Below are 11,008 nucleotides of genomic sequence, written 5' to 3'. Positions count from 1 at the left end.
TACTGAAAAAGTATAAATGTTTTTACTTTTATAACTTTAATAAATCAAATAATATTAACATTTTGATTACTAAATATCAGTATATGTTTATTAAACTGACAATGCACATTCATTTGTATTTTTGTCAGTGAAGTACAAATTATGTTCTGGCCTTGGGAACGCATAGGGGTTTTGTGCCCAACTTCTGTTTATTTCTGCTGGTTCTGAGTTTGACTTGGATATTTATTGTAATTTCTATTTAATTTGGGTTTCATTTATTAATAGATGCTGATTTGTGGTAGTTTCACGCTTGGTAGATTATTTGATTTTATTTTTGCTCATTTTTGGTTTAATGGAGTTCTTTACTTTTCTTTGAAAAAACTTATTTTTTGGAAACAGTTTTTTTAAATTTAATTTCTGTTCGTTTTATATTGACATAGTCTTTTCATGGAAAAAGAAAATCATACTTTAAATCTTTTCGTTTTTGTAAGAATTTATAGTTTGGCCTGCTATTTGTATGCTGGAAAACAATTTTCAGCAAAATTTAACAACATAGATAACATAATGGAAAACTTGATAACATTCGCAAAAAAATTTGTTTACATTCTTTGATAGCTTGGATGCACTTACGCTATTTTGATTTGGTCAAATTTTAAGAGCAGAAGAAGCCCTGAAAGTTTGAACATAATACCCTCAGTCGTTCTCGAGATACTGCTGAGAGGCATGTTTGGTATTTAGAATTAACACATTGCATTCGTATTTAATATTAAGGAAAATTTTAATTTTAATCAAAACAGGATAATTGGAGGGTGGGCGTGGTTGGGGGATTAGTTGCCCTCCAATCACTGTCGATTATCAAAAAGGGCATCGTTCCTATATATTTTCAATCGAATGAACCGTTTTCGAAGTTTCTACGACATCTTCTTTGATACAAAGTGCCCTTGTCTAATCAAAAATACCATAAAAAAAATTATACATTATATCCACATTGATCTCTACTATAAAAATGTAAAGCCTTCCAAACACTTTCGATTATAAAAAACGGCACTAGGCTTTTCGATTTCCAAACTAATGATCGCTTTTTGAGTTTCTACGACAACGCTTTCTTTAAACACCGTATATGCCCCCAGGGCATAAATTACAACCCTTATCCTAAGGGCTGTGAGGGTGGCTGTCATCCTTTAAGACCTAATTTCCAGAACTTTCTAAAACTATAAACAAAATGGCCATCTCAAATTTTTGTCTGTTTGTGTTTGGGTAATTGGTGGGGGTGTATGAGGTTTTAGTTATCTTCAAAGAATTTTTTAATATTAAAAAGGGCACAAGCCACTCCAATCTCTAATTGAATGAGCCCTTTTCAAAGTTTCTACGATAATTTCTTCGATGTGAAATGCCCTGGTCTAAAGGAAAAAATAATAAATAATACATTGTGCCAACATCGTTCTTATATACCTCCAGGGCATAACTACAAAACCCTTGCCCTAAGGGTTGTGGGGGACTAACCTCCTCAAAAAACAAATTTTCTCTTTGGCAATTAGTTATACTTAAAAGTATTGCTGTATTAAAATTTTGTTTGGATGTGTTTGGGGGAAGGGTGAGAGTGGACTGGAGTTAGCTGCATTTTAATTACTTTCGACTATTAAAAACGGCGTTAGCTTTTCCAATCGAATGAGCCCTTTTTTAAGTTTCTACGACAATTCCTTCGATACGAATTGCCCTGGTATGAAAAAAAAAAAAAAAAAAAAAATAATAATACATTGTACCAACATTGTTCTTTACTTAGACATCGCGATTGCGCTGCCTATGACAACATCCTGAATTGCCTAATGCCCTTTTACCTGCCTATTTTCATCCGAAAAATCAGAACGAAAAATGAACAAAATTTTAAAGTGGAAGGTAGAATCTTTGTTTCAAGAAAAATTTCTTCTTCTCCTTTCTATGAACCGATATACATGGCGAGCCCAAGATGACAGTATTTATCTTTAAGAAACAGATTAGCCGGGATGACGGTTGAAGTCCGGAGGTCGATATCGATAACCAAAAAAGAAAAAAAACCGGCGGCGTATTAGTGACGCCGCCGCCGATAGAATCAGCGGCGGCGTCAGCGCGCTGATGCAAGCTCGGCGGCGCGCCGCCGTTTTTTTCGGCGGCGCGCCGCCGACTTTTCGGCGCGGGTTAGGGGTCTACTTCATAGGTAAAGGGCTAAGCACACGTAGCTGATTTCTGGAACCAATTTCAGCAAGAGTGTATTCCATGTCGAGTGATTATTAATAATGATGTTAAGAGGCGCGGCTTAGTGACGATTTTCGGTCATTAATCATCATTTATTACGATTAGTTTACGATTAAATTACGATAATCATTAAATACGTTTAATTACATGCCTAAAGCTGAAAGCTCTAGTACATTCTTTGTCTAGAACGTAATTAATGATGATTATTCGCCGAAAAACGTCACCACACCCCGCCTCTTAGCCTCATTAATTATAACCATTCGACGTAGAATATCACCTTGCTGAAATCGGTTCCCAATATCAGCTTCATGTGCCGAGCTCTTAAGGGCCGGGCACACGTAGCTGATTTCAGGAACTGATATCCAAATCAGCGCCGGTTTTAAAGGAAATCGGCGTCAATTTGAGGTTGAAAAATTTTCAACAGATTTACAAAATCAGCGCTGATTTTCATCATGATTATCACCAAAAAAATAGGGATACAAATAAATAGTCAGCCAGAGGTATCTGTGGTGGAAAGACCCGACTACTGAGCTTGAGAGTTAAACTGAGAATTAATCATTAGAGTTAAAGATTAATCAAGTAACTATTAATAGACTCCAGTTGACTATTTGGGTCCATGATTTTTGTTTTGAAAATTTTGCGCAATAAATTTTTCTTTCAACCAAATTTTTCTTACCGCTTTGGTTTGTCCACTGATGCTGAAATCAGTTCCCGAAATCAGCTATGTGTGCCTAGCCCTTAAACGCTGGAACGGCAATAAGAAAGAGTTCATCTCTTTCATTGTTATCCGAGGAAAGGAAGAAATAAAATTATGCATAAAGGAGGGAAAATACTTTAAAATTGTCTTCTCTACATATTTTCGAATGGTATAAACTATTTTTTTTTACTTTTTGAGACATTGCGAGAGTTTTAGTTATTCTTCTGACTTCAAAAGTCGGTGAGCTAAGTGAATGAGATTTTCAGAATCTACAGTCCAAACTAGGCTAGGGCTCAAACTCTTAATTTTAACATTTCCCTTCTTGTAAGGCTCTAAAGATTGTCCAATTAGGTTTAAATCTAGGACAGAAATCAGGTAGAAAAATAAACATACCTAAAAATTCTTCTCTTAATGCAGTTTCAGAACCAACGATACTTTAAAGCCCAGCTCCCACTAGCGCCCAAGAACCCAAAACATTTACTTTAGCGGGTAAAATTCTGTAAAATTCTACTTTAGCTACTTCTGGCTATCTTGGAAAGGAGTTTGGTTAGGAAAATGAAATTTTCAGGGATGGATCTACAGGCTAAAGTATGTTCTGGGAAGGTATTTTGAAGTACCTACCTCTGCTCCTTCTCCCTCTAGAGGGTCCTGACCTTTGATGACCTTTAAAAACCTATGTGTTATAAAAGTGAAACCTTGTAAAATAGACTTCTGCTTAAAATGAAGTCCAACAAAATTGTTTTCAGCTTCACAACTTTGCTCAATCCTGATTTATAGAGTTTTAAAGATATACAAACGCATTTCCTAAATTTTGAAAATTAACATTGATATGGCTTAAAATACTACTTAAATAACAGGAATTGCATTTTCAGAACTAAAGCCAGAAAAAAAGAATCTTATAACAGAAAATTAAGGTAAAATTTTGTTTTGTCAAAATTTCAATAGGTTAGGTATAGACCTGTCATGTAGGCAAATTTCAGGATCCTCTAGAGGGAGAAAGAGAGGAGATAAGTACTTCAAAATACCTTCCCAGGACATATTTTAGCCTTTAGACCCATCCCTGAAAGTTTCATTTTCCTAACCTCATCCCCTTTCCAATATAGGTAAAAGTAACTAAAGTAGAATTTTACCTAAAATTCTACTTTAGCTACTTTTGAATATCTTAGAAAGGAGTTATGTTAAGAAAATGAAACTTTCAGGAATGGGTCTACAGGCTAAAGTATGTCCCGGGAAGGTATTTTTAAGTACCTACCTCTACTCCTTCTCCCTCTAGAGGGTCTTGACCTCTGATGACCTTTAAAAAACGGTGTGTTATAAAGTGAAACCTTGCAAAATAGATCTTCTGCTTAAATGAAGCATACCAAAATTGTTTTCAGCTTCACAACTTTGCTCAATCCCAATTTATAAGGTTTTAAAGATATGCAAATACTTTTCCTAAATTTTGGAATTAAAACATTGATATGGCTTAAAATGCTGCTCAAATAACTAAAATTGCATTTTCAGAGCTAAAGCCAGAGAAAAAGAAACTGATAACTGAAAATTATGGTAAAATGTTGTTTTGTCAAAATTTCAATGGATATAGACCTGTCATGTAGGCAAATTACAGGACCCTTTAGGGGGAGAAGGAGTGGAGGTAGGTACTTCAAAATACCTTCCCAGGACATTCTTTGGCCTGTAGACCCATCCCTGAAAGTTTCGTTTTCCTAACCTAACCCCTTTCCAAGATAGCCAAAAGTAGCTAAAGTAGAATTTTACCCTTTAGCGCCCAAGAACCCATAGCGCCCACAGCTCCCAACTTGAAAGATAAATACAAGCATACCCAAGTATCAATTCATAAAGCCAAGTATTAAGTTATTTTACCTTTGGTACAGCAAATTCTTCTTTCTTCTTTAAATAGCGATTTTTACTGGAGGCAAAGGAGAAAAAGCGCGAAGAACTTGCGAACTTGCAAAATCCCATGCGATCTGGTGTTTATTTACATTTGAATCTGGCGCCCAAGTTAAAAATAAAATTATACTGACAATAAATTGATTATTTGAAAACTTATTTGCCCGAAAATATAAGTATGAATTATTTTTCACTTAATGAAAACACTGTACAGGGCATCATAAGACCAAGCAAGTCAAACGCCCGCATGCATGTAATACAAGCATTTTTAATTTATCAGAACCCAAAAATGAATGACATATTTGAAATATTTCTGAACGCCCAGAAAGAACCCAAAGTTGATCTCTCCTGTAACTTGATATGTCTCTGCAAAATGTGTTTGACGACAGAAGCCAAATATCATATCTAAAGTTAGCAAATCACAGATGGTGGACAGATGGTGAGGGGGAGCTGGATTTCCCGCCATTATTTCGTAACAATCAGAAATCAAATAAAAAAACATTTTTTTTTCAGCTAAAAGTAAGGAGGAGCATCAAAACTTAAAACGAACAGAACTTATTACGTATATGAGGGGGGGGGGTAGCGCCCTCCTTAATACCTCGCTGTTTGCGATGAAGTTTGCCTTTTTGCCCCAGTTCTTTAAAACTACTCATAAAACACAAGGGCCATTTAATTTGAATAATAACCCTTTTAAAATATTCTAGAAAAGTCAAAATTTAGCGTAAAGAAAGAGGCATTGTGACAAGAGCAACACCTTTAATGAAGCAAACCCAATCATAGATTCATAAAAGCAAAAATTAATTTGTCTTACCTTTGGTGCACCATATTTTTCTTTCTTCTTTAAACAGTAATTTTTACTGGATGCAAAGAAGAAAAGGCGCAAGGAACTTGCAAACTTGCAAAATCCCATGCGATCTGGTGTTTGTTTAATAATATGTCTATGAGACCAAACACTGAATGAAATATTTTGAATACTTGTAACACCCAAAGTTGATCTATCCTGTAACTTGATACATCTCTGTGAAATGCTTTTGCTGACAGAAGTCAAATCTCCCCTCCTGGAACTTGATAAGATTTATTTTTGTTTGGGTTCTTGGGCGCTGGGCAACTGGTTTTGTTAAATAAAAAAGTCAAATATAAAATATATTAAATACGGGTGAAGCATAAAATATAAAATATAGGGGTAAAGCATAAGATATATTAAATACGTAACCTAAACTAGGTACCTCCCCCCGACCTAAACCCCAAAAAACAACAGAGGGGCGGGGGGGGGGTCTTTTGCATTAGCATTGCATTGAGAGATTTACAGGTGATAGTTAAATAATAAAGTTGTGGCCAGGGGCGTAATTTCAGAAAAGTCCTGGGGGGAACTTCAAAAAATTTTGCCATGTCATTGCGGAAAATTTTGCAAATTCCCTACAAAAAATGAATTTTCTATTATATTTACAACTTAGAAACAGTGGCAGATCCAGGGTTTCAGGGGGGGGGGGGATTGACGCTCGGTTGCCAAATAAAATTATACTCTTGTCTCGAATACTTCTAGTTGTAGCCAGGGGCATTGCTAGCAATTTTCCTTTAGAGGGGGGGGGCGACGAAACTGTGCCGACAGAAATCGACATTGCACCTACGAATTTCTCAAAAAAAAGAAAAGAAAAAAGTCATGGATCTTTTAACGTTTCTCTTTAATAATAGCAAGCAAATGGTTTGAAAACAAAGATCTCTGCTGCAAAGTGGCGAAAAATTCGATAATATAACTGTAATAGTTTGCCTGGGCATTTTTCGATTCTGAGGATTTTTTGTTTTCCCTCCAAAATTGACCCCCCCGCCCCTGCCCGCCGAAAGGGGGGAAGGAGGGGCCGCTGAGCCTTCCCCTTGAGGCAGATCCCGTTTATTTTTGATTCTGAGTATTTTTGGTTTTCCCTCCAAAATTGACCCCCCCCCTCCCCTGCCCTCAGAAATGGGGGAAGGGGGCCGCTGAGCCTTCCCCTTGAGGCAGATCATGCTGTATTTTCGATTCTGAGCATTTTTGGTTTTCCCTCCAAAATTGACCCCCCCTCCCCTGTCCTCAGAAATGGGGGAAGGAGGGGCCTCTGATTCTTCTCCTTGAGGCAGATCCCGTTTATTTTCGATTCTGAGTATTTTTGGTTTTCCCTCCAAAATTGACCCCCCCCCTCCACTGCCCTCAGAAAAGGGGGAAGGTAGGGCCGCAGAGCCGTCCCCTTGCGGCAGATCCCGTTTTTTTTCTATTGTGATCATTTTTGATTCGCTCCCCAAAACTTACCCCCCCTCCCCTGCCCTCAGAAACAGGGGTGCGAGGGGCCACTGACCCTTCTCCTTGAGGCAGAACCCTAGTTTTCTTTGGATCTGCGCATTTTGTTTTCCCCATCAAATTTACCCCCCCTCCCCTGCCCTCATACCAGGGGGCCGGTAGGGCCTCAGAGCCTTATCCTTGTGGCCGAACTCCGTTGTTTTAGCGTGTTCGATATATTTTTATTGTAAGTATAAATTTATTTTTAAATTGGGCGCCAGATTCAAAGGTAAATATAAACCTTTGCTTGCTTGGGCCTTGCTTGGGCTTATGATGCCCTATACAGTGTTTTTATCAAGTGAAAAATAATTCATACTTATATTTTCGGCCAAATAAGTATTCAAATAATCAATTTATTGTCAGTATAATTTTATTTTTAACTTGGGCATCAGATTCAAAAGTAAATATAAACCTTTGCTGAAACCGGATCTAGCTTCCAGGATCAAAGCAACATTTACTTTAGCGCCCAAGAACCCATAGCGCCCACAGCTCCCAACTTGGAAGATAAATACAAGTACACCCAAGTATCAATTCATAAAACCAAATATTAAGTTATTTTACCTTTGGTACAGCAAATTCTTCTTTCTTCTTTAAATAGCGATTTTTACTGGAGGCAAATAAGAAAAAGTGCAAGGAACTCGCGAACTCGCAAAATCCCATGCGATCTGGTGTTTATTTACCTTTGAATCCGCCGCCCAAGTTAAAAATAAAATTATACTGACAATAAATTGATTATTTGAATACTTATTTGGCCAAAAATGTAAGTATGAATTATTTTTCACTTAATGAAAACACTGTACAGGGCAGCATAAGCCGGAGCATGGCAAACACCCGCATGCACGTAATACAAGTATTTTTAATTTATCAGAACCCAAAAATGAAAGACATATTTGAAATATTTCTGAACGCCCAGAAAGAACCCAAAGTTGATCTCTCCTGTAACTTGATGTGTCTCTGCAAAATGTGTTTGTCGACAAAAGCCAAATATCATATCTAAAGTTAGCAAATCACAGATGGTGCGGGAGCCAGCACTGAATGACATATCTCGAATATTTGTAACACGCAAATTGCCTCTTTGTGAAATGCGTTTGCCGACAGAAGTTAGATCTCCCCTCCCGTAGTTGATAATGACCTCTCTTCGCTATATTCACCTTGCCGACACAATGCACTTGCTGACATAAATTGAATATATCTTTGTGAGTAGTAGAATTCTTTTGTGTATGCCCCCAACATCTGTGATTTGCTAACTTTAGATGATACTTTTTTAAATCGCTATTTAAAGAAGAAATGGACTATAAATTTGCTATGCTAAAGGTAATGCTAGTATTTATTTTTCAAGTTGGGAGCTGTGGGTTCTGGGCGCTGGGCGCTAAAGTATTATTGAATTTGGGTTCTTTGGGCGCTAGCGGGCGCTGGGCTTTAAAGTATCGTTGGTAGTTTCAGATAGGCCTAGCCTGCAGGAGTAAAAAACCAGTAATGATTCTATATAACTGAAATGGTTTTTCAGGCCTTGTTTGTTTTACCATACATCTCTAAAGATGTTCACCTTCCTTTGAGGAAATAGAGGTAACAATCTAGAAGTACATCTCTCCAATAGGATATAAGGCTAGCTTACTTAATAGCCTATAACAAAAGTAGACCTTGTCTTTTAGAAAATTCCTTATTTGATGTTCTTTTCAAATATAGTGGTTGCTTTTCTAACTATGTATACTACTCTCCTGACCTGGGATAAACTCTTAGGCTAATTCTAGGGCTCAAACTCTTAATTTTAACATTTCCCTTCTTGTAAGGCTCTAAAGATTGTCCAATTAGGTTAAGGTCTAGGACAGAAATGAGGTAGAGAAATAAACATTCCTATTAATTCTCCTCTCAATGTATTTTCAGATAGGCTAGCCTGTAGGGTTAAAAAACCAGTATCTAGCCTATATAACCAAAATGGCTTTTAGGCAATGTTTGTCTTACCATAAATTTCTAAACATGTTCACCTTCCTTTGAGGATTATGAGGTAACAATCTAGAAGTACATCTCTTGAATAATCATAAAAATCTATAAGTTGGGAAGGTGCCCAATGGATATTCTTGAAAAAATTAAATTCTATAGAGTGTAAAATAATATCCAATTACACTTAGTATCAAGATGAAATATCATGCTAGACAGATAATAACATTTTTAAGACTCTTACACCTTTACCTACCTAGCTGAATATTTGACTGTCTATGCAATATACAGAATATCTACCTAACTGGATAATAACATAGCATAGTGTTTGGGATATATATCAAAATAGGTAGATAAGAAGATTCTCTAAGCAGTTTTGGGTGGGATCCCGTTTTGTATCCAAATAGTCAGATAAATTGTTTCTCTTAGGCAAAGCAACAATATCTACCTAGTTGGATAATAATGTAGCTTAGTGTTTCTGATATATATCCAACTAGGCAGATAAGAAGATTCTCTAAGCAGTTTGGGGTTAATGTCTCCAACTAGCCAGATAATTCATTTCTCTTTGGTATAGCATGAATATCTAACTAGGTGGATAATACCAAGTCTTAAAACTCCTGATATATATTCAACTAGGAAGATAAGTAAATTCTATTATACAGTTTTGGATACTTTTCTTAGGCACAGCAAGAATATCTAACTAGGTGGATAATGCTGAGTCTTAGATCTTCTGATATATATTTAACTAGGCAGGAAGTTATTTAACTACCTAGCTGGATTAATATCAGAAAAAGTGTTATCCACCAAGTTAGATGTTCATGTCTAAGAGAGAAAATTGTCTGACTAGTTGGATATTATCACTAGTTTGTATGAAGAATTTACTTATCTGTCTAGTTAAATATATATCAGAAGCATTAAGTTAAAGTATTATCAACCTAGTTAGAAATATTAAGTTGGCTCTTATGCTTTATTGTATTTGGCTAGCAAGGTAAAGCTATTTTTCTTTAAAATTTTAATTATTTTCCTAGTTGGATAATTTCTTATTTGCTTAGAAGGATTTTTCAGATAGCTAACTAGTTGGATAATTTTGGCAATAACTAAGTGTGGTTGGATATTATTTTTACATTCTATAGAATAGAAATTTTTAGATATTATCCATTGGGTATACTCCCATATAAGTCTCCTTAATATAACAAAAGTAGGCCTTGTCTTTTAGGGAATTCCTTATTTGATGTTTTTTCCATGGTAAAATTCTACTTTAGCTACTTTTGGCAATCTTGGAAAGGGGTTAGGTTAGGAAAGTGAAACTTTCAGAGATGGGTCTACAGGCTAAAGTATGTCATGGGAATATATTTTGAAGTAACCATCTCCTTTTTTCTGCCTTTAGAGGGCCATGTCCTTTAAAAATCTGTGTGTTTTCTAAGTGAAGCTTTTCAAAATAGATCTTCTGCTTAAATGAAGTACAACAAAATTGTTTTCAGCTTCAAAACTTTGCTCAATCCCAATTTATAAGGTTTTAAACTTATGCAAATACATTTCCTAAATTTTAAAAAAAACATTGATATGGCTTAAAATTTTACTCAAATAACAGGAATTGTATTTTCAGAACTAAAGCCAGAGAAAAAAAAACTGATAACTGAAAATTAAGGTAAGTGTTGGTTTGTTAAAATTTCAATAAGTTTTTTTTACCTAAATTTCAATACCTGTCATGTTGACAAATTTCAGGACCCTCTAGAGGGAGAAGGAATGGAGATAGGTACTCCAAAATACCTTCCTGGGACATATTTTGGCATGTAGACCCATCCCCGAAAGTTTCTTTTTCCTAACATATCCCCTTTCCAAGTTAGCTAAAGTAGAATTTTACCCTTTCCAAATATAGTGGTGGCTTTTCTAACAATGCATCCTACTCTCCTGACCTGGGCTATATAAAAATTAAAAGAAAATGCTAAAACAATAAAATTTTCACT

At 36.0% G+C, this 11,008-nt stretch overlaps 1 protein-coding gene across 2 annotated transcripts in view; it reads left to right on the top strand.

Moving 5' to 3' along the window:
- The first annotated feature begins 3,007 nt into the window (after positions 1 to 3,007).
- Positions 3,008 to 11,008, top strand: part of sba (six-banded) — a 50,222-nt gene continuing 42,221 nt past the window's right edge. For both annotated transcript variants that reach the window (XM_089101027.1, XM_089101026.1), the window contains exon 1: positions 3,008 to 3,077. The gene's annotated coding sequence lies outside the window, so the exon portion shown is untranslated. The remainder of the gene's footprint in view (positions 3,078 to 11,008) is intronic.

Source organism: Artemia sp. Qi Xiang Cuo, chromosome 15 (genome assembly GCF_049724085.1).
Source record: "Artemia sp. Qi Xiang Cuo chromosome 15, ASM4972408v1, whole genome shotgun sequence".
NCBI classification, from domain to species: domain Eukaryota; kingdom Metazoa; phylum Arthropoda; class Branchiopoda; order Anostraca; family Artemiidae; genus Artemia; species Artemia sp. Qi Xiang Cuo.
This window is presented reverse-complemented; position numbering and strand designations above follow the sequence as displayed.